At 47.9% G+C, this 26,823-nt stretch overlaps 1 protein-coding gene across 1 annotated transcript in view; it reads left to right on the top strand.

Annotated features, from left to right (window-relative positions):
* The first annotated feature begins 7,595 nt into the window (after nt 1–7,595).
* The window catches only part of MGAT3 (beta-1,4-mannosyl-glycoprotein 4-beta-N-acetylglucosaminyltransferase), a 67,767-nt gene continuing 48,539 nt past the window's right edge, over nt 7,596–26,823 (top strand). Inside the window, exon 1 of the mRNA XM_075936609.1 lies at nt 7,596–7,753. The gene's annotated coding sequence lies outside the window, so the exon portion shown is untranslated. The remainder of the gene's footprint in view (nt 7,754–26,823) is intronic.

Raw genomic sequence — 26,823 nt, 5'->3', positions numbered from 1 at the left:
TTCTGAATAGCTCTTGTGCAAAATGGCAGCTCATTGGGTATGCAAAGGAGGCGTGGCGATATTTATCGCCACACCTCATTTGCATATCTTCTTGCACAAGACTGCGCAATGTAGATGTAGCTAATATGTGTATCTTTAGGGCATATGAAGCAATGAGATTGTGTTGTATGGTTGTCACTAAAACATCCTGTACACTGGGGGAATCAGCCAGGTATTAGTTACACAAAGACAACACCCTGGGCAGTGTCAAACATCAACAGCCATTGTCCAGCAAGGGAACTACAATTCAATTGCTCACCTGCATAAGAACACACCAGGGAAATTGCTCAACCTTGTCCAGGGACTCAGCAATGCCCACTGGACATGCCTGGATTTTTTTTCTCCAAGCACATGGACTATGAGGTAAAACAGAAAACAGGAGGCCCCTCGCCCCATGCTTTGCCTTTCTCTTGCCCCCACCGATGCTGCAAGCAACAAAGACATTCAGAAGGCTGAAGACTCTCACAGAGAGACTGGCCCAGATTAAAGGGACTGCAGTATCCAGTGGGGTGAGAAAAACTTCTTAAACTAGATGTTGCCCAGTCTGATGGGGGGAGAGTTTTAGTGCTTATGTTTTTTTTCGTTTGGTAAACATGCCGACTGCCTATCACTTAGTCACTTCTGTAGTCAGTACGTTTGTGTAACTGTTTTATCTTTACTAGTGAATTTTCCTGAAGTGTCTGATAACTTGCTCAGGCTTTCAAAGGCTGCTTTGTGTCTGCTTTCCATTGATGAAGTGGTGAAACAATACATTTGTACTGCTCAGCGTGAGCAATGCAAGAAGGTATAATCCTGAGGTACCAGGCTGAGAGCTTGGGAATATTTGGCTGATGCCTTTCTCTGAGAGATTCATGAATAACTCTGGGAGCATTCATGCAATCTAGCTGGGGGTATGTCTACACTGCACGCTTATTTCAAAATAAGCAATTTCAGAATACAAATTCTGAAATTGCTTATTTCGAAATAAGAACGGCCATACTGGGTCAGACCAAAGGTCCATCTAGCCCAGTAACCTGTCTGCCGACAGTGGCCAATACCAGATGCCCTAGAGGGAGGGAACACAACAGGTAATCCCCACATGATCCCTCCTCTGTCATCCACCTCCAGAGAAACAGAGGCTAGGGATAAATAGCACGTCTACCCTACAAATGCCCATTGAAATAGCACTGAGCTATTTAAAAATAGAGCGTCCACACTCATTGGAGATTGAATTGCTTTTAAAGCCTCCCCAGAAATACTTTGGACAAGGCAGCAGTAGAGCAGTCACTGTCTGGAGCTGCTGACAGGCTAGCGCTTAAAGGGACCCCTCACCTCATACAGCTGTGTGTCAGCCTCTTCACCTTTGCCTACCTCCTTCAGGGACAGCAAACTCATCTCACTACCTGCTCTGATTGCCCTGGCGGACACCACAGCACTCCAGCCATGGAGCCGGACCTGCTGGAAAGCAGTCACCAGTTCTTAGACCTGCTGCTGCACCTGCTGGTGCAGTCACTGTGGGCTGCCTTCATGGCTCTGCAGGAACAGGACCTGCTGCTCCCTGCGGGGCACCTCCTCTCTCCACATGCTGCTCATGCAGCACTGCCCCTCCTGCCCTTCCCTGCACACCGTGCAGCACCGCTTCTAGTGATGGGGGACCAGTTCTGACTGGTGGGACCAAATAGTCATGGAGTGATGGGTCAACCAGCAGTGGCTCCAGAACTTGCACATGCAGAAGGACACCTTCCTGGAGCTGTGTGAGTGGCTCGCCCCTGCCCCCTGGCGACAGGATACCCACATGCGACCCACCAGTCCCCCTCCAGAATCGGGTCAGCATCACTATTTGGAAGTTCGCCACATCGGTCACTACCAATCCATCAGGAACCAGTTTGGCATGGGGAGGCTGACCATCGGTGCCCTGGTCATGCAGGTATGACACTCTCGTGCTATTGTCCCAGGAGGGTGGTAACTGCTGGAACGGGGTTGCCTACGAAAGGAGGGGGGTGGGAAGAAACCCACCTTCACAAAGCCCTGCTGCAGGATGGGATAAGTTGGGGTTAGTCGTGGTGTGTGGGAAGGGAGTTGGGCTCGGGGAACTCCCAAGAGCTCTGGCAACCCTGTGATCCCTCTTTGAGTGGTCGCCGTGGGTGCTCCACTCATGGTGTCGGGCTCATCCCGCACCACAGCTCGGATGCTTTGTTTAGCTGTTTTCAGCCGGGTGCGCGTGTGCAGGAGACAGCTCGCGCCGTTCGCGCTCTTTGATCTTTGCGCGCACCGGGCTTCCCTGTCAGTTCCTCTTATCCGTCCCTGAACGCAGATGGAGCTCTGATCTTCTCCTCACAGCAGTTCTCCTTCTCTCAGGGAATCTGTACTTAAATAGTTAATTGTATATAGTTAGATTACCTTTATTGTACTTTCATCTTGTTTACTGGAGTTAAAAAAAGCAAAGAAGGAAACCTTTTTATTTAAACTGCAGCTTACAGCGGCTTCCCGCTGTTAACAGCCACGGATCAGCTGAGAAAGAGGAAAAAAACAAAACAAATAAAACCTTGTCTCAGGAAGAAACTGATTAACAATCATGCCTGCGTCTCCAGGCTTCAAGAAATGTGGCCACTGTAGTGAGCCAATGCCTCTCTCAGATGGGCATTCGCTTTGTGTGCGTTGCCTGGGGGAAAGCCACACTCACAAGTGCGGGCACTGTGCGAAAATGACAGCCCGAACTCGGTGAGATAGAGAAATGAGGCTGAAGATGTTTCTACTTGATAAAGCGCTGGACCCCAGGGCAGAAAATGTTAAACAGAGGGGGAGAACCCCTGAACGGAGGATCTCTTCCCCAGATCTGAGGGAGAAGAGGCAAAGAATCTCCCCAGCCAGATCCCTACCACCCGATATATTGGTGGTAGGTGACTGTGACCCATCTGCCCTTGCCCCTCGATCCTCCTCATCAGGATCAGGGGCGAATGGGAGTAGGGCTGCAGCGCCAGAGAGAGTGCTTTTGGCAGCAGCCTCGGTGCCGGCAAGCGCAGCCTCTACTAAGAAGACGCTGGCACCGCACCGCTCTTTTTCAAAGCCGCACGGACAGCGGTGCCACTTCACAAGGCTCTCCTGGCACCGGCATCTCAGAGTTGCCAGCACCGAAATCAGCTGTGGTGCGGTCAAGCGGTGCACATGCTCAGAATGCACCGGCACTGCTCTATTCACCCCCACGGACAGCTGCTGACCAGCACACACCCGCGACTATGCCGCCGGCACCGGGCAAAACCCCTCCAGCACCATCACCTCTCCAGCCACTAATGCAGGTTTCACATGGGGCTTATGAGCTGCAAACAGCCTCGGCACCGGTAGATGCAGCACCGCAGCAACAGCTGATCACCGTACCGGCGCCGGAGTGGGAGCCGGATTTACAGAGGCACCCCCAATCAGAGGCACCATTAACAATATGGGGATAGGACTCGCACTTCTCTCCTTCCCCAAAATTTTCACCTGGCCCCTGTCCTCCAACGGAGTATGGCTCACCATACCATCATGGTTACCGACAACACAGCCCCAGGCACCATACTTATTACAGACAACAGTCCCCTTATGGGCGTCCCCATTACAGGAGTTACTATAGAGGTCCATCCTATTCTCCACCATATGAATGTCCTTATTACTACGTTCCACATAGCAAGCACGAGAGACAGCAAGCATACTAGCAATAGATCATATAGGTGCTCGTCTCCTCATCCATCATATCGTTATTTTGAATACCATCACTCTTCTTTGTGCTCAACACGTTCATGCTCCTATCATTATGACTTCCAATGCTCCTCGCGTTATAATCCGCCGTCAATGAGACATTCTCCGTCACATCACCACTGTGACCGTAACTTGGCTTCTCCGCCACGCAGCCGGGAGGCCACATCACACCATGCAGACCTAGAGGATGGTCAGTTATCTGAGCGGGACGATCATCGATCTGAAGACCCGGTTCCTGATGGTTCACCTTCATCGTCATGTGCTGCGGTCTTTCCACCAGACTCGTCCCCACGGGACGATTTTAAGCAGTTTCAGGATCTATTCAAGCGGGTGGCTCAATCCCAGGAAATACAGATAGTGCAGTCTCAAACGAAGCAACAGCGGCTGCTGAAAAACTTGCACCCCAGGCAGAAGGCAAAGCTCACCATCCCTATCGATGAGGCCATTATGAAGGCAGCCGATGCTATTTGGCAGACACCAGCTACGGTGGCCCCAACCTGCCGGAGAGCCGATAGATGATATTTTGTTCCGTCTAAGAACTTAGAATTTCTCTTCAATCATCTGCAGCCAAATTCCCTAGTGGTGGATGCGGTACAGCAATGGGCCAAGGCACCACAGTATAAGACTACCCCGGATACCAAAAAGTTGGACACATTTGTCAGAAAAGTTTACTCCTCGGCAACCCTTCTCTTGCATATCTCTAATTATGCTGTGCTATTGTCGAATCATAATTTTGATAATTATGAGAAACATCTCAGCTTTTCCAATATCTTCCAAAGAGCAAGCGCCCCCTCTTAAAATCTGTGGTCCAGGCGGGTTTTACTGCATCCAGGGCGAGTCTGCAGATCTCCTTGGATGCGGCAGATACGGCAGCCCGAACCATGGCGACTGCAATAACAATGAGGCGCTCCTCTTGGTTGGCTTCCGCAGCAGTCCCAAAGGAGCTCCACGCAAAAGTCGAGGATCTCCCTTTTGATAAAAATAAATTATTTGCAGAAAAGATGGATGAGATCCTTCCTTCCGGAAAAGATTCCAGGTCTACGCTCCGCACCTTGGGAATGTATACACCCCCATTTAGGTGCAAGAAGTATTACCCGTACCAGAGAAGGTACAATTACCCTTATCAAAGGCAACAACACCAACAGCGAGTCATGGATCAATTACACCAAAGACAGCTCCCTCAACGCAAACGATCTCAACCATTTTGCTCAAACAACCAACAAAATCCCAAGCAGCAAGTTTGATGGTTCGATCGAGGGCTTGCAACGACTCCCTACTGTGACGGAACACCAACAACAGCACAACATTCCTCTTTTTCACTATCGACTTCGACCTTTTCGAGACCAATGGACAGCTGTTACCTCAGACCGTTGGGTATTACAACTGGTGGTATCTGGGCTCACCATCCCCTTCACTACCATACCACCCACAAATCCACCAACCCCGTCCCTTTTCAGGGACCCCTTTCACGAGAGCCGCTTAAAAGAAGAGGCACAGTGTTTGCTCTCCATAGGAGCCATAGAGCCCATACCCCCCCAGGTCAGAGGAAGGGGCTTCTATTCGAGGTATTTTCTCTCAGAGAAAAAGACCGGAGGATGGGTGATCTCCTTGGATGCGGCGGATACAGCAGCCCGAACCATGGCGACTGCAATAACAATGAGGCGCTCCTCTTGGTTGGCTTCCGCAGCAGTCCCAAAGGACTGGGGGTTTTCCGACAAATGGCCCCGTCTACAGAGGGCTTTTTATCACAAAAACCTCTTCCGCAAAAAGGATCAGGTGAGAATATGCAAATGAGCGCTCCATTTGCATTTCCTCTTCTGAAAAACTGCTGCAGTGTAGATGTAGCCTATAAAGTGAACAGAGACTTCCCAAGCACTTCAACCAAAATGCACCATGTTAGGTAAAATATAAACAGATTATTAACTGCAGAAAGAGAGAGGTTAAGTGGTTAGAAATAGAAAGCATAGAGATCAAAATGAGTTTCTAAGGAACAAAAGTAAATTCACAGTCTGAGTTCAATAAACTAAACAGGATTTGAGTGAAGCCGTGTTTCAGTTTGCTGGATGGTATAAACAGGTCACAGATCCTCAATACTCAGGCTGCAACTGCCTTCCAGGGCAGGACTACCCTCTCTCAGTTCAAGTTCTTTGTCTTCCAGATATGGTTCCAGAGGTGGTTGTGGGGAGGAGTTAGGCCAAGTGATGATGTCACTTTCTCTCTTTATAGTTTCTTCTAGCTTGTGGGGAAGATCTTTTGCTTTGATCCAGTGTTCCCTGTAAGATGAGAGCTTGAGTGGCCACCCATGAGTGATTCAAATGCTGCCAAGCTGAGAAACAGAGCACCTTCAGCTGGCAACGTGTGTTTTTGCTCGTGGTGCACATCTGCACATGCCTCTGTGCATATAACAAAATGTATTCCACACATGGATGGAAAATATTAGAGAAAACATTGGGGCTTTGTCTACACTGCAGAGATCTTCCGCAAAACTTCTTGCGCAAAAGCGCGCCCAGACCTCAAAAGTGCATCGCAGAAGCGATGTGCTTTTGCACAAGAGAGCATCCACACTGCACGGACGCTCTTGTGCAAGAAAGCTCCGATGGCCATTCACAGAATGGCCATCAGAGCACCTGTACTTTTTCTGATAGGCTCTTTTTGCACAAGAAAGTCCTGCAGAGCGTCCACACCTACCTTTTTGCACAAGAGTTATAGCACAAAAAGGAATTATTCCTCGTGGGGAGAGGAATAACTCTACTGGCAAAAGCCCTCTGTCCTGTGATTTACTGTATCTTTTTTACGCAAAAAAAGTGCTTGAGGTGTGTATGTTCCACCATTAGGGATGGACGCCTGCCACCAGCCTCTCAGACACTCCTCTCTGTAGCTGGCTCCACTCCAGCCCCACTGCCACTGGGCTCCAGCCTGCAGGACTTGGACTTGAGCTCTAGTCTGCTGGGGCTCCCCAGCCACTGTGGCCTCATTTCTCCCCCGCCTGACCAGGAATCTCCTGGAACTGGACTTGCTGGCTGCTTCACTTTTGCTGCACTCCACCAGGGATCCCTGGGGATGGGGCTTGTCAGCTGCCCTGCTTTGGCTGCTGGCTGCCTCACTACTGACCCGCCCGTCTAGGGCTGCCCGGCGATGGGGCTCGCCAGTCCTGCTGGCCGGAGCTCCCCAGGGATGGGGCTCCCAGCCGGTTCCCATTCCTGGGTGCCAGAGCTCTCTGATCCAGCAATATCTGCAGTTCTGCTGGACCATGGATGTTGCTGGACCAGAAAGCCCCAGATTTTGGAGGTTCAACCTGTTCCTGCAAAGATGGTTGTGGGTGTTCCCAACCTCACTACATATACACATAGCAAAACTTCTTAACTTCCCAGACAATGATAACACATACACTCCAACAGGATATTAATGTTCAACAGGTTAAGGCTTTTAAAATGAGACCTCAATTGGCATACTCTGTAGAAAACATAATTATATGACACTAAATGTGGGGGTTCCAAGGTGTTGCTTTGAGGTACAGTGTGCCACAGGAAATAGCTGGGCAAAAACTTAATGTGGATTTAAGATTGTATATATGTAGGATTTAAAACACACTTGAGAGACTATTGCAAATTTCTCAGAAAAACAACCGTTAACCTGGAAATCCCAAGTTAAGGTTCTTGGGACCACATGTGGAGACCCTGTGTTGGCAAACAAAGGGTTAACAGGAGCCTTGCAGCCCAGTCAGCTCTCCTGTTGGCATTGGGCGGAGGGGGCTCAGAGCTGGGTGGACATGATAGAGGCAGGCGGAGTTATAAACGGGAAGGAAAACTAGAGGAAATGAGTATACTTTAGCTAGGGATCTCTGTGTTGTTACAGATTCCTGCAGGGTCAGGGAATGACCCGTGAATAGGGGTTGCTAATTGTTTTGTACTTCCTTGTTAATCAGCAGCATAAATATGCTGTTAGTTTTTTCACTTGGGACACGTTAGAATGCTTTGCGATTCACATCCCTGTAACGCAGGTAAGAAAAATGATAAAAGATCATAAAAATACACTTTTGAAATGTCTCTCACTCTCTGTGCGAAAGGGTTCCCTCGGACAATTGGATCTTTCTTGTTAGGGCAGTGGTCACCAACCAGCAGACTGGGATCTACTGGTAGATCTTGGAGCCTCTGACAGGGGATCCTGACTAGTTCTGCCAAGAAGCTATCATGTGCTGGCACTTCAATTGCCCTTCCACCCACTGTTATGCTGCTCCTGCCCCCTCTGCCTTGGAGCTGCCCCCTGGGAGTCTCCTGCTTGCTGTGCAGAATGTGGGAGGGAGAAAAGGAAGGGGCTGATGTCAGGGTGTCCTTCCTCCCCCCACTTCTGTACCCTATTTCCACACAGAGGTTAGGTCTAGACTGCAGCGTTTTTGCAGAAAAAGCTACTCAAAGTGCACTCCGCATCTTGCGTAGCTTTTTCCACTTTTTTTTCAGAAGAGGCTTTTCCATGAAACGAGGTATACAGGGCTCTCAGAAAGAGCACGTTTGCTCTTCCACGAAAAAAAGTGGAAGAGCAAACATGTTCCTTGGATGTGGCGAGGTTTTTGCGGGATACCTCCAGAGGTATCCCGCAAAAACCCCTTAGTCTAGACGTAGCCAGAGAGAAGGGGATGGAGGGAGCTTGGCAATGCAAGTCTCTGTCACTCTCATACTGTGTGTGTCTGTCATTCTCACAAACACACACTGTTCTCCAGTCTCATCTCCCAACCCAACACGTATGTGGTGGGTTGTTGGTACTACTAGTACTGCTTGCAAAGTGTGTTGGTTTTGGTTTTTGGCTGGTCTGTGTATTTCATAATTTTCATTTCTCTCTTACGCTTAAATTTAATTATTTGAGCGGTGAGTACTAAAATGCCTAACCTGTCATGGCTGGAGTAGGGTTTTTGGTGATGGTGATTGCTGCTCCTGGAAGTGGCTGGCTCCTGGAAGTGGCTGCTCCTGGAAAAACCCTCCTGGACCCCAATTCCCCACTCTTGGCGAAGCCCAGGGCCCCTCCCAGATTCCAAACCCCTTGGCCCAAGACCAGAGCCTGCACCCCAATCCCTAACCCTAGCCTGGTGAAAGCGAGTGAGGATGGGGGAAGAAGGAGGATGGAGTTAGCAGGGTGAGGCCTCGGAGAAGGGGTGGAGCCAGAGGCAGGGCCTCAAAGAAGAGGCGGACGGAAGTGAGGCAAGAGTATTTGGGTCTGAGGTAGATCTTACATAGCACTTACATTGAAAAACTGATCTTGTGGTTAAAAAGGTTGGCTGTGTTAAGGGGTCAGAGGCTGGCTTTTGTTGGTGTTTGAGTGATGGCCAATAGCTGTTTTTATTATGTCTTGGCATTAGTAACCCTACCTATGGACAGAGTAGAAAAAAAAATCATTTAAAGTAAAAGAGATGGTAATAACCTGTTAAGATGCTCTTTGCAGCAGGCCTGGAGTAGAGGCCTGCAGAGTGACTGAGAGACATACTGAGTCTAGCAAGGGCTCTGAGACAGACCCTGAGGTATGGCAAGGGAGCAAGTGGTCCAGGGACAAAAAATAAAGTGTCTGAATCAGGGATGAAAATCCCATTTAATTGGTTAACCAGTCAAACTTTGTTTAACGAGTTAACTGATTAAAGGGGATGTGGTGGGGGGTGGGGAGGCTGGGCTGGAGTTGGGCCGCCACCATAGTCAACCCCTGCCTCTGGACAACTGGAGCAGCTTCTGTTTGCCCGTGACAGGTGGGGACTGCTCCAGCCCCCACCGATTAATGGACTGGTCTCTGGAATAAAAGGAGGGTGTGAGTTCCCCTAGGGCAGTAGATCTCAACCTCTGGGCTGTGAGCTGCCTGGGGCTTGATCAGCACACAGCTGCATCCTCAGGGCCATACATGTAGTATTGGATATAGCCCATAATGGCAAATAGGTTGAGAACCACTGCCCTAAGGCCTGCTGAGGAAGGTGGTGCAGAAACGCCTGATACAAGGCTAATGACTTGAGTCGTGCTGAAGGTCCAGTGTGAGGGCAGGGAGCTATCGCTTTGTTGTACTCCTGGTTTACCCTGGAAGGGGTGAGGTGGCCAGAGGCCCCGATCACGAGAAGCTGGACCAGCAGCAGGCCTGGCTAGTGGAGGAGACTAATGAAAAGGCCCTGCAACATCACCACCTGGTACAAGGAGGTGCACTAACTGGTGAAAGTCTTCTACAGTTATGCTGAGCTCTTGCATCTGACAAAGTGGGTTCCTGCCCACAAAAACTTATGCCCAATTTTGTTAATCTTTAAGGTGCCGCTGGGCTCCTCATTGTTTTTGCTGGAGCAAAAAACTAATAAAAGAAAATTCTTCTTCACACAGCGCACACTCAACCTGTGGAACTCCTTGCCAGAGGAGGCTGTGAAGGCTAGGACTATAACAGAATTCAAAAAAGGGCTAGATAAATTCATGGAGGTTAGGTCCATAAAAGGCTATTAGCCAGGGGGTAGGTATGGTGTCCCTGGCCTCCGTTTGTCAAAGGCTAGAGATGGATGGCAGGAGACAAGTCGCTTGATCATTGTTTTCAGTCCACCCCCTCTGGGGCACCTGGCACTGGCCACTGTCGGCAGACAGGATACTGGGCTAGGTGGACCTTTGGTCTGACCCAGTAATGGCCATTCTTACGTTCTTATGGTCTTATGAGCAGGCCAACAAGGCTACCACCCAGTCTGTTTATGGCCTTAATCCACCTCTGGCTTGTGAAGTTCTAAGCTTCACCCAGCTCCTAGGGAAGTTCGGAGTAGTAAATCACAAGGAGAGATGGACCTCTCATGTTGTTCCCTGTATCATTTTCAGGGCAATTGCCCTGTGTTTCCCCTCTGTGATCCACCAAAGGCACCCACTTTAGGCTTCTTGTTCCCATGCATCACATCTCCTGGATAAAGACCCATATCTCACTCTTGCCTGACCAGGGATTTTAAGGCTGAAGAGTTCCCTGCTTACTCTGTGATATCCTCTGTAAGCTAGACTGCCCCAAAAAGCCAATGTCTGCACTTTGTTTTTTCTCCAAGGACTAGGACCAGTTTAGTGCCAACAGTTCCAAGTTACCACACAGTTTCTTCTAAGCAAGCACATTTATTCTTAAGGTGAAAACATGAAAACAATAAAAGAATCTCCACCCAAACTTATCAGAGGTCACCTCATCTCTAGTCTTAGCCTCTAGGGCAGTAATGGGCCACCTGTTGTCCAAGGGCCACTTGCGGCTCCTCCAGGTTCTACGTGTGTGACTTGCGAGATGTTTTGTTGACAGTTGCCCACATGCAGGGTTGTCAGGTTTTGCTGGTTTTTGTCCACATCATTTTTTCCCCACTGGTATTATTAATGACACGCACGTAAAGCAAGGGCACATGAAGTGAGGTTTGTGCTGACAGCACACAACACTGAGTGTGAAAGCTGCAAGCTCCCTCTGCATCCAATCAAAGGGATGCTACAGTTCAACTGGCGCACCCCCGAAATGTGTAGGTATTCAAGCACAGTTAGCAAACCTAACCTATCTCGGGAGAGCATCTAGGTTATGACAGTCTTGCAGCCCAGGATGAAGGAGGGCCAGTCATGCCACTCGCTATCTTAGGTTGCCCATCCCTGCTCTTGGGAGTTTTGACTTCCACATCCCACAACTGGGTAACAAATCCATAGTCACTTTTGATCCAGAAGTAGTGTGGATTTTTGATCTGGGTTTTCTGTTACAGGTAATCCGCTGCCAGCGACTCAGTCCTCAGGGCATAACTTCAAAAGGTGGGGGTTTTGAATAACGGGACTTGAGGAATTTGCTTTAATTTCTCCCTAGGAATTCCCCCAGGAAATCCACTTCATTATTGTCCCAGATGTCCTTGATTGGCACAATTTTCAATATAGTCTTGAACTCCCAGGTCCTCCATGTGTCACATATCTCCCTACAGAGGTGACATAGGTCCTAGCGCACAACAGTATATGAATTGAATGCAACAAGGTCTTCCAAGGGGCTTTCGAGTATTTGCCTTATCTCCTGCACCCTATATATCTCATGTGTATCATGGATTTTTAGGTGCCTAAGCAATTTAAAAGCGAAAGACAGCAGAAACTGAAACTACCATGTGGAAAACTGACCCAAAACTCCCACGCTGGAGAAGGCCGAGGGCCTGGTTCTTCCCTATTCTGCCTTTCGTGTAATCATTCTTATACCAAGCACACAGTGGGTTTAAATGCTGGCATATTACACGAGACAGTGGTGATTCAGAACCGGTGTGATGAAATAGTCACTGCATTATGGTCAGCACATCAAAAAGTCATCTCTGCCAGAGCTAGGCTAGAAGCAAATAAATCCTTCCATTTAAATAGGGCCTCCCTCCCACCCCTATCTTCCACCTGGGCTCAAGGAGATAATTCAGAAAGAAGGGAGAGTCTTGTAACATCCATCTCTCTCCAGCTCCCTTGTAAGGAGTGGGATGAGCAGGTGAGATGGCAGAGCACAAACAAGCTGGGGAGAGGTTGGCTGGATAGCCCAGTGTACTGGAGCAGGTTGTGAACACCAGGAAGCTTATAAAGGAGCTTCAGGGTCTGGATCTCCTTTTAAAAGCAGTAAACAAGAACCAAGTCCCTGACTAATGTGTCCCTTATGCAAGTTGAGTGGGGGATAGCGCTGCAATATGATCTCCCGCCCAGACCACCAAATATCTAGGCTAGTGTAGTGCACCCACAAGCCACTTCTACTGCCAGGACGCAGGCGGAAGAGGCCTCTCCTACTCATTCCAAAGCTTCTCTCATGGAAGAGGAGACCAATCAGATCCTTGTGTCTGATAAACGTAAGTTTCCCTGGTTACACATTTTGATACTAAAACCAGTAACAAAAACATCTAAACAACAAATGTTTTGACAGAGATCCAAGCCGCATGCAGTGAGCAAATATCTTGAATATTTTAAATAGAAAGGTGGGGTAAAAATATTTAAATAAATAAATTAAATAACTAAAGATAAATATTGCCATGGCTGGGGCTCGTTAACATTAACGTTCAGTTAGTCAGTTACCCCTAGACAGGCTCAAGTTAAGGTCAGGTTTGCAGAGGAATTGTGCTGGCCTGTGTAAATGTATTGCCTTGGGCAGAGCTCCCTCTTGGCTGTTCTATCTGAACAATCGCTGAATGCCGCTGGAGAATGCAGTGAGCTGTGCAGATCAGACGTTTGCAAAAATCTCCATTTCTGAAAAGACACAGCACATTCTGCTGAGCACTGAGATAGAGCAACCAGTTTAGAACTGGCTCAGACTGGCCTTCCCATGAGCTGTAGCATTCTTTGCCAGGTCCTACTTGATTGCAGGAAAAGTGATAAATACCTTCCTACCATTGAAGAGAAACTGCTTCTAATCCTTTAAATATGCAGGCGGCTGATAAATACGAATATGGAGCAAGCATATCAGCAGCAAGAGGCTTTGGAAAGGGAATTTTGAACCCGGTAGTTGAATGATTGCTTTAAAAAGGCCAATTTCTGTGGGTCCTGTTTTGATCACCGAGTCTGTGTTTCGTTACTTTTCCCATCACAAGTTTGTTCGAGTTCTCAGTTGCCACCCAGAACAATATGCAAAGTATAGGCCCATACGCAGGAATTTCTGGGATGTGTGTGCGATCCCTGCCCCCCGGCCTTGCTCCTGAGAGAGAGGACGAAATCAACTCCAGCCTTCCCTCCACGCTGGTTGGAGCATGGGGGAGGCATGCTGGGTTAATGCGCTGTTCCTGCCTTCCCCCAGCCAGCCAGAGCACCGGGGAGGGAGGCTGGGGCAATGTGCTGCCCCAGCTTCACGCTGACTTGAGGGACCATAAGGGGGTGCGCTCGCACCCTTTACGCACACGCGCACACACACGCACACACGGTCCTGAAGCAGCTTCACAAAGGGACTTGTCAGAGAGCTGAAGATGGCAACTAAATAAATCCAGTATAGGAAATAGCAAAGGTGGGGAGAACAAAGAACACGCAGAACCAATACAAGTTCGCACGAAACAGATAAAGTGTAACAAACCCCACTAATGGTTACTACAAGCTAACAGTGCTGAGGGAATCAAAGGGCACTTACAAATATCTGTGGGCGTGTGGGGGGGAGGAGAAGTTAGAAGGGAAGTCGGCCTTCCCTGTTTATAAATGAGTACGGGTATGTCTACACTTGCACCCTATTTTGCAATAGGGATGCAAATGAAGACATTCGAAATTGCAAATGAAGCTGGGATATAAATATCCTGCACTTCATTTGCATAATTACGTTATGGCGCTATTTCAAAATAAAACATGCTGTGTAGATGCATTAGTTTGAGAGAAAACCCTTCTCTCGAAAGAACCCTTATTCCTCATAAAATGAGGTTTAAGAGTTATTTAGAGAGAAGGATTTTCTCTTGAAATAATCTCTCTACACAGTGTTTTATTTCGAAATAGTGCTATTTTGAAATAGCGCCATAACACGATTATGCAAATGAAGCACAGGATATTTAAATCTCGGCTTCATTTGCAATTTTGAATGTCTTCATTTGCATCCCTATTGCGAAATACCCTCAGTGAAGTTAATTGTGTTTCTTAAATACCCTCAGTGAAGTTAATTGTGTTTCCAAAAAAAAGTCTGAGCTACTGAAATAATTTTGTCATTAAACACGTGTTTAAAAAAGCAAGTATTTAGGTAATTAGGAAGTGGCCTTGTCTACAATGGCGTGTTTTGTCTCCAAAACCTGCCTTTTGGCAACAAAACAGTGAGAGCGTTCACATTACAATGCGACTTTTGCTGGGAAAAGTTTGAGCGACAAAAAACTTCCATCCCATGAGAGACTTTTGTCTTTTCCCCTTCCTTTATTGCCTACAGAGAGCTAGTGTGGACTGTTGTTTTGTTGAGAGAACTGACTTCTGCCAGTATGCCGCAATGCCTGCCATGATGGCTCTGCTCAGTGTTTTGTGATCCCTGCTGCCTTGCAAGCATGCACCCCTCCCCTTTTAAAGCTCCAGGCAGTATCTGACAGCTGAATGAGCTACTCCATTTGAGGAACAAACAAAGAACAAATCATTGGAGTGCCCTTGTTCTGCTGCTGCACGGAGAGGAGCAAATAGACAGTTGTGCTGAAATAGACTGTTGTGCTGCTTTGACATTCCTCCTGTGCAAGATTCAATCTAGTCTGTATTGATATCTGCACTAATGCTCTGGCAAAGCCTCAGAGGCGTGGCACCCCGCTGCCGCTGCTACTCTGCTCCCCGTGTCCCTGGTCTGCTGGGGGAGGGGGGGCGCGGATAGTGTGCCTCCCCCCAGCAGACCAGGCTTTTGTTTTGGACCCTGGAGCAGAGCAGCTGGGGCGCTGCCGATTGGTCCTGCAGCACCCGCTCTGGGCACTACTGGACCAACCCGGCAACACCCCAGCTGCTCTGCCCCAGGTCCTGATTCAGCCGCTGCTAGTCAGTTTCAGCAGTGGCTGAATCAGGACGCCTGGGGCAGAGCAGCTGGCTGCTGCTGGGTTGGTCCAGTAGCGCCGAGGAGCGGTGCTACTGGAGCAACCCAGCAGCACCCCAGCTGCTCTGCCCCAGGCGTCCCCAAGTCAGCCGCTGCTGAAACTGACCAGCGCTGACTACAGGAAGCCTGAGGCAGAGTTGCTCTGCCCCAGGCTTCCTGGAATCAGCGCTCATCAGTTTCAGCAGCAGCTGACTTGGGGAAGCCTGGGGTTCTTAAATTGAATCTGTATGTAAGTCAGAACTTGCGGTCAGTTTCAGCAGCGGCTGAATCTGGACGCCAGTTCCAACTTACATACAGATTCAACTTAAGAACAAACCTACAGTCCCTATCTTGTACGTAACCCGGGGACTGCCTGTACTGCAAAATCTGCAAGGCTTCCCAGCCTCTCACAAGAAAGGAAAAGGACTTTTGATTTAAGTAGCTACTGATGGAAGCCACCCTTTGACCTGTGGCACCTCACTGCCTGGGCCTGAGCTCCTCAGTGCGGAGCGCCCAGCATCTATAAGGGAAACAGTGCAGAGGAAGGACTCTGGTTCTAGAGTGCCCTGGACCGGCACCAAGAGATAACACCTGGCACTGCTCTGCATTTCCAGTATTGCCCATACGTTATAGGAGGACAAAGAGCCGCTAAGCCACTGACCGGCCAGAGAGTCAGAGGCAGGACTTCTCCTCACAGCAGCAACAGCAGGTGCCGATGACTCTGGGGCCTCTGGCACCAGCAAGTCCGGCACTGAGAGACTCTCTGTTGGGGCAACTTTGTTGTCTCGTGGTCTGGGTGGTGAATGAAAAGAACTTCAGGACCAACAGGCGCTCGCCCCTAAGGCCAAGGAAGCCAAGCGCATTGATCTTCCTTCCAGAAAGTGATAACAGTAGCCAGAACCTCCCTTCAGGCCTCATTAGACACAGCTGACTCTGCTGCGCACACCATCTCTGGGTGGGTGGTTATGAGGAGCTCCTCCTAACTGCAGGCCTCAGGTCTCCCTACAGAGGTTCAAAATACACTTCAGGACCTCCCTTTCAAGACCAAGGGGATATTCTCTGAACAGACAGATTCTAGGCTTAACAGCCTAAAGGACTAGGGCCACAATGAGATCCCTGGGAATACACACCCCAGCCTTTCAGAGGAAGTTCCTTAAAGTGTAGCCTCAACAGCAGCAGAAGCAATACCAGTTGCACCCTAGACAAGAGCCATTCTTGGCAGGATCATACAGTGGGTCTGATAGCCACCATGGGCCCCTGGGCAAGATGTGGGGGGCGGCCGGCTCTGCACCCCAGAAGGGGTGGGACCTCCGGCAGCCAGGCTAGAGAACCTAGCACGTGGCACATCCCCGCACCTAGCTCTTGGAGCCAAGCAGAGTGCCCGACACAGTGCTCCATCAGCGATTTAAAGAGCCCAGTGTGTCAGCCGCCACTGCTGCCCTTTAAATCTCCAACCCCTGGGACAATTGCACCATGAGGGGGCTCTCCAGCTGACCTGCTGGGGACTCTAAGGCTATGTCTACACTCGCAGAGTGTCCACACTGCCCGCCCGCTCTTGCGCAAGGAAATTTACAGTATGGCCTGGTAAGAGAGGGCTTCTTGCGCAAGAGCTATGCTCTTTTTTAACAGGTGTAAGCCCTCTTGTGCAGGAGCTCTTGCGCAAGAGGGCAGTGTGGATGCTCGGCAGGGATTTATTGCGCAAGAAAGCCCTACAGCTAAAATGGCCGTCGGAGCTTTCTTGCGCAAGAGAACGTCCACACTGCCATGGGCGCTCTTGCACAAAAGCACAGCTGGCACATGGCAGTGTGGACATTTTCAAAGAAGCTGCAAGTGTAGACATAGCCTAAAGGCACGTCTAGACTACATTCCTCTGTCAAAAGAGGAATGTAAATGAAGCAAATCGAAAGTGCAAATGAAGCGTGGATTTAAATATCCCGTGTTCCATTTGCATATTTGCCTCTGAGCCCTTTTTCAAAAAAGAGTTTTTCAAAAGTGAAAGCGTAGTCTAGACGTGGTTCTTAAAAAGAACCCATATTCCTTATTTTTTCAGGACTACGGGTTCTTTTGAAAACGTTTTTTTTTTTTTTCAAAAGAACCATGTCTTTTGCAAACACTCCCAATCCACCTCCGTTTCCTGTCTCCCTGGTAGATTCAGTTGCAGACAAGCATGTTTACTCAATATGTGACAAATGTTAAAGCCACAGTCACCTGTGCTCCATGACAGCGTAACTTCCTGTCTAATCTGATGACTATTTGCTTTGCCACTGTCTTCAGTGGAAATGAGAGCAGGTCCCACAGTTGCAAGGAACTGCGAGGGAGAGATGTGTTAAAGATGGGTAGGAAACCGCAAATTGAATTCAGCTTTGTAAAGTTAATGAAAGTCAGGGGGAAATAATCTGAAACACACATCGATTCAGTGACAGGGGAAACCTAAAACAGCACAGACTTATTGGTGGGGCTTGGATCCTGTAGAAACAGTGGCAACCCCATCCCAGCACTGCCCTCTGGGGCAGTTATGTGGAAGTTCCTGAAGTGCGTCCCAGTACTTTTTGAATAGTAATAGAAATGTAGCCGTGTTAGTCTGGGGTAGCTGAAGCAAAATGCAGGACAATGTAGCACTTTAAAGACTAACAAGATGCTCATCATCTAATAAACCATCTTGTTAGTCTTTAAAGTGCTACATTGTCCTGCATTTTGCTCCAGTACTTTTTGTTAGGCTTGCAGTACTGCTTAGGTCAGTGGGTTTCAAACTTTTTTCTCATGACCCAGCGGAAGAAAATTGCTGATGCCCACAACCTAACCTAATTTGATTAGCGTGTGGGCTGGGGAGAGGGGCTGAGGATGACAGCTTTGGGGTGCAGTCAGGGCTGGAGCAGGAGGAGTGTACCTTGCGTGGCTCCTTGTCAGCAGTGCAGCTGGGGGGCTAAGTCAGGCTTCCTGCCTCTCCTGGCACTACAGACCATGCTGCACTATGCCTGAGAAGCAGCCAGCAGCAGGTTCCCAGCCAATGGGAGTGTGGAATTAGTGCTCAGGGCAGGGGCAGTGCGCAGAGCCCTGTGAGCTCCACCCACCTCCCCACTAGGAGCTGGGCCTGCTGCCGGCTGCTCCTGGGGCACAGTGCGATCTGCAGTGCCAGGACAGGCAAGTAGCTGCCTTAGCTCCTCCACTGATCACCTGATCCCCCTGCAGCAAGGAGACCCAGTGCCTGACATTCTACCCAGTACTGAGTCGCAACCCATAGTTGGAAAACCACTGGCTTAGGGCCCGGAAGTTAGCATCTTAGATGCTTCCTGTGTCATAGAGCAGAAAGAGTAACAGCTGGCCTTGCATTCAGCACCCTCAAAGGCCAGCACAGCACAGCACTTGGAGGGGCAAGTTTGGTGGCCAGTGTATTCTGAGGAATGGTAATCAAGGCTCCCATGCTACGTCTAGACTGGCATGATTTTCCGGAAATGCTTTTAACGGAAAAGTTTTCCGTTAAAAACATTTTCGGAACAGAGCATCTAGATTGGCATGGACGCTTTTCCGCAAAAGCACTTTTTGCAGAAAAGCGTCCTTGGCCAATCTAGATGCACTTTTCCTCAAAAAAGCCCCAATCGCCATTTTCGCCATCGGGGCTTTTTTGTGGAAAACAAATCTCAGCTGCCTACACTGGCCCTTTTGCGCAAAAGTTTTTTTTTTGCGCAAAAAAAAAAAAGGGATTTTTGCCTGAACGGGAGCAGCATAGTATTTCCGCAAGAAGCACTGATTTCTTACAACTAGTGCCCCCCCAGCAGACCAGGCTTTTCTCGCTGCGGAGGACGCGGGCAGCGGGACCACCGAGACGCACCGCGGTCCTGCCACCCCCGTCCTCTGCGGCGAGAAAAGCCTGGTCTGCTGGGGGGGGCGCAGCTAGTGCGCCCCCTCCCCAGCAGACCAGGCTTTTCTCGCTGCTGGTCAGTTTCAGCAGCGGCTGAATCAGGACGCCTGAGGTAGAGCAGCTGGGGGGCTGCCGGGTTGGTCCCACAGCGCCGAGGTGCGGTGCTACTGGACCAACCCAGCAGCACCCCAGCTGCTCTGCCCCAGGCGTCCCCAAGACGCCGGGTGCTAGTGCGCCCCCTCCCCAGCAGACCAGGCTTTTCTCGCTGCTGGTCAGTTTCAGCAGCGGCTGAATCAGGACGCCTGGGGTAGAGCAGCTGGGGTGCTGCCGGGTTGGTCCCGCCGTGCCAAGGGTTGGCGCTACCAGACCAACCCAGCAGCACTCCAGCTGCTCTGCCCCAGGCGTGTCCGATTCAGCCGCTGCTGGTCAGTTTCAACAGCGGCTGAATCTGGACGCCTGGGACAGAGCATCTGGGGCGCTGCCGGGTTGGTCCCCACAGCGCCGCACCTCGGCGCTGCGGGGACCAACCTGGCAGCACCCCAGCTGCTCTACCCCAGGTATCCCAAATCAGCTGCTGCTGAAACTGATCAGCGGCTGATTCCAGGAAGCCCAGGGCAAAGCAGCTCTGCCTCGGGCTTCCTGTAGTCAGCCGCTAGTCAGTTTCAGCAGCGGCTGAATCGGGGTCACCTGGGGTACAATATGTACCGACTTACATACAAATTCAACTTAAGAACAAACCTACAGTCCCTATCTTGTACGTAACCCGGGGATTGCCTATACTACCCATTTCCTTTATACTACATACTCCTCCCCCTGTAATGTAAAAGGACATTTTTAAACAAATGCATTTACTACCATTACATAGACAGCAACCACACTGGCACGTGCATTCTGGGTCAGCACTTGTGTATACGCTCTGGCTGCCTCGCAGATGTCGTTTGCTATTAATTAGGTATGGATCAACATTTCTTTTGTTATTATTACACAGAAGTTAAAATAAAGTTCTGATCCCTGCAAGTAACACATTTCCCACATCAATCATGAATCAGAAGGAGTAAACACAGGAAGGAAGTATGCCAAGGAAAGATCACGAGTTCTGTTAACATCAAGAAAGCTCTGAGTTTGAAGTTTGCTGAGTCTTGGTGCCTTGATTAAGTGTTTCCCAGAAAGACAACATTTCTAGGCTTGTGTCCTGGGACTTTCCAGTGTTTCTAGGAGAGTGCAGAGTAGGGGCATGCACTCCGGTCATGTCTTCAAGCTTTTTCTATGCAACCATAAGGGCTAAAACTTCTATTTTTAAACAAATGAAACAGAGTCTTACCAAATATCATGATTCCAGGTGCTGGGGCTTTAAGAAAAACACCAAGCATGACAAGAGTTGGCAGCACCGTGCTGTTCTTCTGGTGCATTGGAACTTTGCTGGCCTTCACTTGCTGTTGATGATATTTTTGGCACTACGTATATGGAAAGTTGGGAAAAGCAGGGGCAATGAGGAGTGATACTGTGTTACCTCTACCAATTCCTCCCCCACCTCAAAACAGTCTGAGAGCACTGTGATACTAAAAGCAGTTCCTGCAGGCTTGAGCTCCTTTTGTCCATAAGGCATCTATGGTATTTTGGACACATGCAAGATCCTCCTCCCTCTGGTGGCCATATAAGGGCCTGAAGAGGTGACGCCAGCTCTCAAGATGCACAGTAGCTAGCTTCCATGGAGTAACTCTGCAGCTGCTATTTGAGGTAGGAGAAGGATTCTTTCTCTCTGCTCCAGCACATCTGCTCTGACTTGGCTACTTGGAATGTGCTTCAGAGAGGATTCGTCATCCCAATGGGAAGCAAAAAAGTCAAACAACCATAATGTCCCTTTGCATGCTGACCAGCAAAAGGGGCAGCCATAGCCGTCAGAAAACACCCTTTAAAATGTATGTCCCTGAGAGCACTTCAAACTGGAGGGAACACTCAAAATATACCTCATCTACCTTTTAGTGCAGTATCTGTAAGAATCTTTGGCTACATCAAAGGAAAAAGAAGTTTAAAACAAGAAACACTTGGAAGGGAAAAGAAAATAGCTCTGCAAATTGAGAATCCCTGAGGTATTTAATGCTTCAATGGCTGGCTAAAATGCCCTTCTCGGAGGCAAACCATTCTGAGTCATTCGTTTATTTAAATTAGAATTGGAATGCTTCTCAAGCTCTCTGCCAGCAGCTGTCAGTCAGCACATACCCAGAAGGAGGCTGACAAATGTGATAGCCAATCAGAGGAGGATGGAACACTGTGCCCTCCTCACTCCCCCAAATACGCAATTCTTCCATCATGTCCACAAAAATGGAGTCAATGTTAGAGTAGCACTTTTAATGGCACCATTACAATATCCATACACTTGGCTTAAGTAAGTGCAGGATCTCGTTTTTTTATTCTTCATTCCCTCTCTTGTCAGGCATTAATATAGTCCTCATCAGCATAGCATCTCAGCTCTTCCCCTGCCTTTTGTTTCTTGCATTTACCTGGTACGTCTAATATTATGGTCCTGCGGACACTTATTGCCAGGTTAAGTGTTTCTTACAGTGACTAATTGCGCAGAAGACAGCTGAACCATTCGTGGTAGCAAGGACTGACTGCAACTGCTAGTCTTTCAGCCTCAGGCCCCTAGCCTGGAAATTGGCTGAGGCAGGCTATGGCTTCCTGAAGGTTCTGTCCAGTGCTCTGTAAAAAAGAAACAACCTGCAATGTCACTGAAATGACAGTATGCAAATAAGCAAACACATCAGCGCTCACAGGCACCTGCAATATAGATGTTCATGCAGGGCCCTGACTTTGCCAAGTGGGGGCTCTCTTCCAAAACCTGTTGGAAACATCAATCAGCTATCAAATGAGGCTCTGCTTACAGAGTTAAAATGCCAAAATCTGTTGGGTCTGGAGCGACAGACACCTACTTCCTTAATAGTACTTAGGTGCAGCCCCAGAGGCCAGAAATCAAAAGCACTTTGTCTCCATTCTAGGTTGTGTTGCTGCAGCCCCTTAGAACCAGCCATCTGATCTGGGAGTCTCGCTAGCATACAGAAAGGTCCTCAGGAAGCCTAAAGCTGGAAGAAAGGCTATTTGCCACATCTCTGGAGGGGACAGTAAGAGGATAGGGGACTGGCACACCTTGGTGTTTACCCCCTCTGGTTTTTGGCTGTTGGTGCCTTGTGATCGGTTGCAGCTGAAAGGACATTAACAAAGCCTCTGAGCTGCTGTAGGTCAGGGTGGGGAGGACTGGACTGGTTCCCCCCAGATGCTGCCAACATTTAGACAGCCACAAAAGCTGGCATACAGCCACCTTTTCTCTCCCATCCCCACACCTCCTCCTCCTGAGAGTCTATGAGCTCAATTCAGCTGCAACTCAGAACTGGGACATTGGTGACAAAAGAAATAAAAACGTGAGATAAAACAAACAGGTTTGCTTGTGTGGGTCATGCCTCTTTTATAGAACTGTCAAAAACACACCTCAATGGCTCTGTGCACAATTCCATGGATAGATACTGGAATCTCTGAGAACCTGTGACTTGGGTCTCTTAATATTGGGTCTGTCCTGTAATATTGCAGGAGATGCTCCCCTTAATCTTCAGATCAACAGCAAAGAACAACACATAGCGTATAAAGGCTGCAGGGTATATTTTGGCTCATGACAGAAAGCCCTCTGTACCCTGCAATTAAAACGTGACTAAAGCAAATATAGGGAACACGAGTTGTGGAACAAATTGCAGCTTGACTCAGATGATTCCAAGACCAGTTTGGCAACCATTGAGCTCCTGCAAATGTCTATTTATAACATGCAAGAAGCACAGACAAATAGGAAGGGCCCTGAGTAAGTCACTTCATTTCTCAGCGCCTTATCCATAAGGCTATGTCTGCATAGCAGCATTATTTCAGAATAACTGACATTATTCTGAAATAACAAAGAGAGTGTCTACCCAGCAAGCCACCATTTCGAAATAGTGGTGAGCTGGAAGACTTCTTACTCCGACTCCTGTAACTCTCATTTTACGAGGAGTAAGGGAAGTCAAAGGAAGAGTGTTCTTCCTTCGACTTCCTGCTGCGTAGACAGCACAAAAAACCAAAATAAGCTATTTTGACTTAAGCTATGCAATTGATGTAGCTGAAGTTGCCTAGCTTAATTTGATTTAGCCCTGCTATGTAGACATATCCTAAAGCAGGGATAATATTCCTTCCTCACTCATCCTTTGCCTAGTCAGAATATAAACTTGGAAGTAAGGACTGTCTCTTACAATATACAGCACCTTGCACAATGCAGTTGGACTAAGTGTATGTAACCATAATACACACACAGAAAAAGTTAATAATTAATCTGTAGTATTCTCTTATATGCCTTCATTCTATCTGCTTGTATGTTGGCCTATATGTATCTTTCTTGCTGTCCCTATTCGTGTACATGGGTGTGCCCTTGAAACACAAATCATTCTCCTCCTTTTTCCAAGTTGAATCTCCTGTCCTTTTCCTGGTTGCTTTTGTGTTACTTCTCTGCATTTCCAATTTTAGCATCATTTGTGCATATTGTTAATGAGCTCTTTCTTCCCACTTCCAGATTATTAATTAACATAGTAAATAGCATGGGACCTTGTATCAGTCCCAGTGGCATCTTCACTGGATACCTTCCCTCCCAGCTCAGCACATTGCTGCTTTGTCATTCTTCTCCATTTATGGCCCTCGAGTCAGTTTCCAGTCCCCACTACAACTTTCTTACAAAGGCCTCTATAAATGAATGTTTCCAGTGCACGTCCATGAGCTCTGTGTCTTAGGGAGAATATGAGGTTGAAAGGATTGACAAAAGAAGGCAAATTAAAAGAGATAAATAAATGAGCAGTAGAACCTGAGGCTGTGTCTAGACTGGCCAGTTTTTCTAGAAAATCAGCCACTTTTCCGGAAAAACTTGCCAGCTGCCTACACTGGCCGCTTGAATTTCCGCAAAAGCACTGACGATCTCACGTAAGATTGTTAGTGTTCTTTCGGAAATACTATGCTGCTCCCGTTCGGGCAAAAGTCCTTTTGTGCAAAACTTTTGCACAAAAGGGCAAGTGTAGACAGCCCAGATTTGTTTTCCGCAAAAAAGCCCTGATCGCGAAAATGGCGATCGGAGCTTTTTTGCGGAAAAGCGCGTCTAGATTGGCACGGACGCTTTTCCGCAAAAAGTGCTTTTGCAGAAAAGCGTCTGTGCCAATCTAGTCGCTCTTTTCCGAAAATGCTTTTAACGGAAAAGTTTTCCGTTAAAAGCATTTCCAGAAAATCATGCCAGTCTAGACGTAGCCTGAGAGTTATGAGCATCATAATTACAAAATGACCAGTCATCCACAAATGTCATTTGGAATCAGGCAACAGCAGAGATGAAAAAAGAAAAAACACAATACAATTCTGTGCTAAATGTAAGCTAGTAAAAAAAGGAAAGCAGTGTTTTTCTTCTTAATAGTAAAGTTTCAAAGCTGTATTAAGTCAATGTTCAGTCAAAACTTTTAAAAGAGCAACTGTTTTCTTCTGAGTTGTCAGCATTTCAGAAAAACTTAAAAAACAACGAAGAGTCTAGTAGCACCTTAAAGATTAACAAAACACGAAGGCTACGTCTAGATAGGCATGATTTTCCAGAAATGCTTTTAACAGAAAAGTTTTCCGTTAAAAGCATTTTCTGAACAGAGCGTCTAGATTGGCCACGGACGCTTTTCCGCAAAAAGCGCTTTTGCGGAAAAGCATCCGTGCCAATCAAGACGCGCTTTTCCACAAAAAAGCCCCAATCGCCATTTTCGCGATCGGGGCTTTTTTGCGGAAAACAAATCTTAGCTGTCTACACTGGCCCTTTTGTGCAAAAGGGACTTTTGCCCGAACAGGAGCAGCATAGTATTTCTGCAAAAAGCACTGATTTCTTACAGTAGGAAGTCAGTGCTTTTGCGGAAATTCAAGCGGCCAGTGTAGACAGCTGGCAAGTTTTTCCGGAAAAGCGGCTGATTTTCCGGAAAAACTGGCCTGTCTAGACACAGCCATAAATGGTATCATGAGCTTTTGTGGGTACAACCCACTTATTCAGATGACTGAATAGTTCAGTCCAGTTCTAAAAAAAAGGGGGGGGATGGGTAGATAAGGGAAAAGAACAAAAATAGCAAATTAAAGTTACAAAATCTCCATTCTCAGGGTGTTCATAACTCTGAGGTTTTACTGTAGTAGTGGTGGAATGAATTGATGATTTGTATGTAGTTCCTTCAAGACTACTGCAGTCTATAAAGTATTTGGATCTGTCAAAGATGAACAGATAACAAGCATCAAGGTCAGCCACCCAGATGGATGGTGGGAGGGGCTTTGAATGAAAGAGAAGCCTGGTCAATGAGACTACAAAAGTACTAATACAAAGCCAGGCATAATACCTGCACCTCCTCTGAAGGTCTGATCCAAAGCCCAGCAAAGTCAATGGGAGGCTTTCCATTAACTTCAGTGGCCTACACTGGACAACACTTCACAAGCCAGCCAGCTGTTGGCATTGGCCAGTTCTGTGTGCTAGAGTCTTTTGGATGGAAGGACAGGCTGCACGTGTCTCAATCACTCAGCTTGCAAGCTCCTGCCATTCTGAGACCATAGGCTCTTTTGGATGCCCTCCTTGCTTTGGCCCTTCAGGCATCCTCTCTTCTTCTACCCAGCCATTATCACATGAATCAGACAGCTCATAAGCTAGTTTTGCTCTGTTGCATTTTTTTCCAATCTGAGGGGGTCTGTGGTGATCTTCCCCCACTCTCCTCTGCCAGCATCTTGCCTCACGCTCTAGGTTTCTTCCTAGTTTCCTATATAGCCATGATATTTCATGCTTCATTTACACCAGCTGTTAGTTCTGCAGGCTCCAGCAGCCAGCCCTATGTACAAGCACGGTAAATGCTGAGAGCTAATTGACTGCACATCTCACTGCCAATCAGAAGGTTTAAAAATCGATGTAAGTGTGGCCACATGCAAAATGACACCTGTTTAGCTGCTTGAACTGGTGCTACTTTATATGGGGACCAGAACAAAGAGTAAACAAATGGATTTAATTCATTTCTGATATATTGTCTGCAGGTAACCCACAGGTGTAACCAAGGAGAAAGAGGAGGAGTTTGGGATGGCTTAAGGGCTCTAGAGCTAGGACTAGTGTGTTAACATTGTGGAAAGGAAATTTTTAAGTTGAGTATCAGTAGGACCTTCCTGTCTGAGTGATCTATACCAGTGTTTCTCAACCTTTTTTTATAAAGTACAGTTTTCAGACACACAATTTTTTTTTTACCATTGCAACTCATTTGTTTAAACAACTTAATCATAGCCAGGCGGGCGATGACATTTTCAGTGTAAAAAGTATAAAAATAATAAAGAGCTGTAAAACTTAGAACAAAAATTCAGTTCTCTTCAAATTTCAGTTGTGTTGATTTACCCCTCACTTCTCTCGAGTACCCCTAAGTAATAGAGAGGAAGCCATGTTAGTCTGATCTTGGTAAAACAAAAGGAAAAAATATGTAGCACTTAAAAGAGTAACAAGATAGTTTATTAGGTGATGGGCTTTCATGGGCCAGACCCACTTCTTCAGATCTTCTGAAGATCTGAAGAAGTGGGTCTGGCCCACGAAAGCCCATCACCTAATAAACTATCTTAAGAGTACCCCTAAGGGTTCTCATACCACTGGTTAAGAAACACTGCTTTAGACTGTGCCTCTTAAAGGAAGAAGTTGCTGGAAATACTTAAAACCAGTGTTCTCTGCAAGTTGAGCA

Source organism: Pelodiscus sinensis, chromosome 1, assembly GCF_049634645.1.
Source record: "Pelodiscus sinensis isolate JC-2024 chromosome 1, ASM4963464v1, whole genome shotgun sequence".
In the NCBI taxonomy this organism is placed as follows: Eukaryota; Metazoa; Chordata; order Testudines; family Trionychidae; genus Pelodiscus; species Pelodiscus sinensis.
This window is presented reverse-complemented; position numbering and strand designations above follow the sequence as displayed.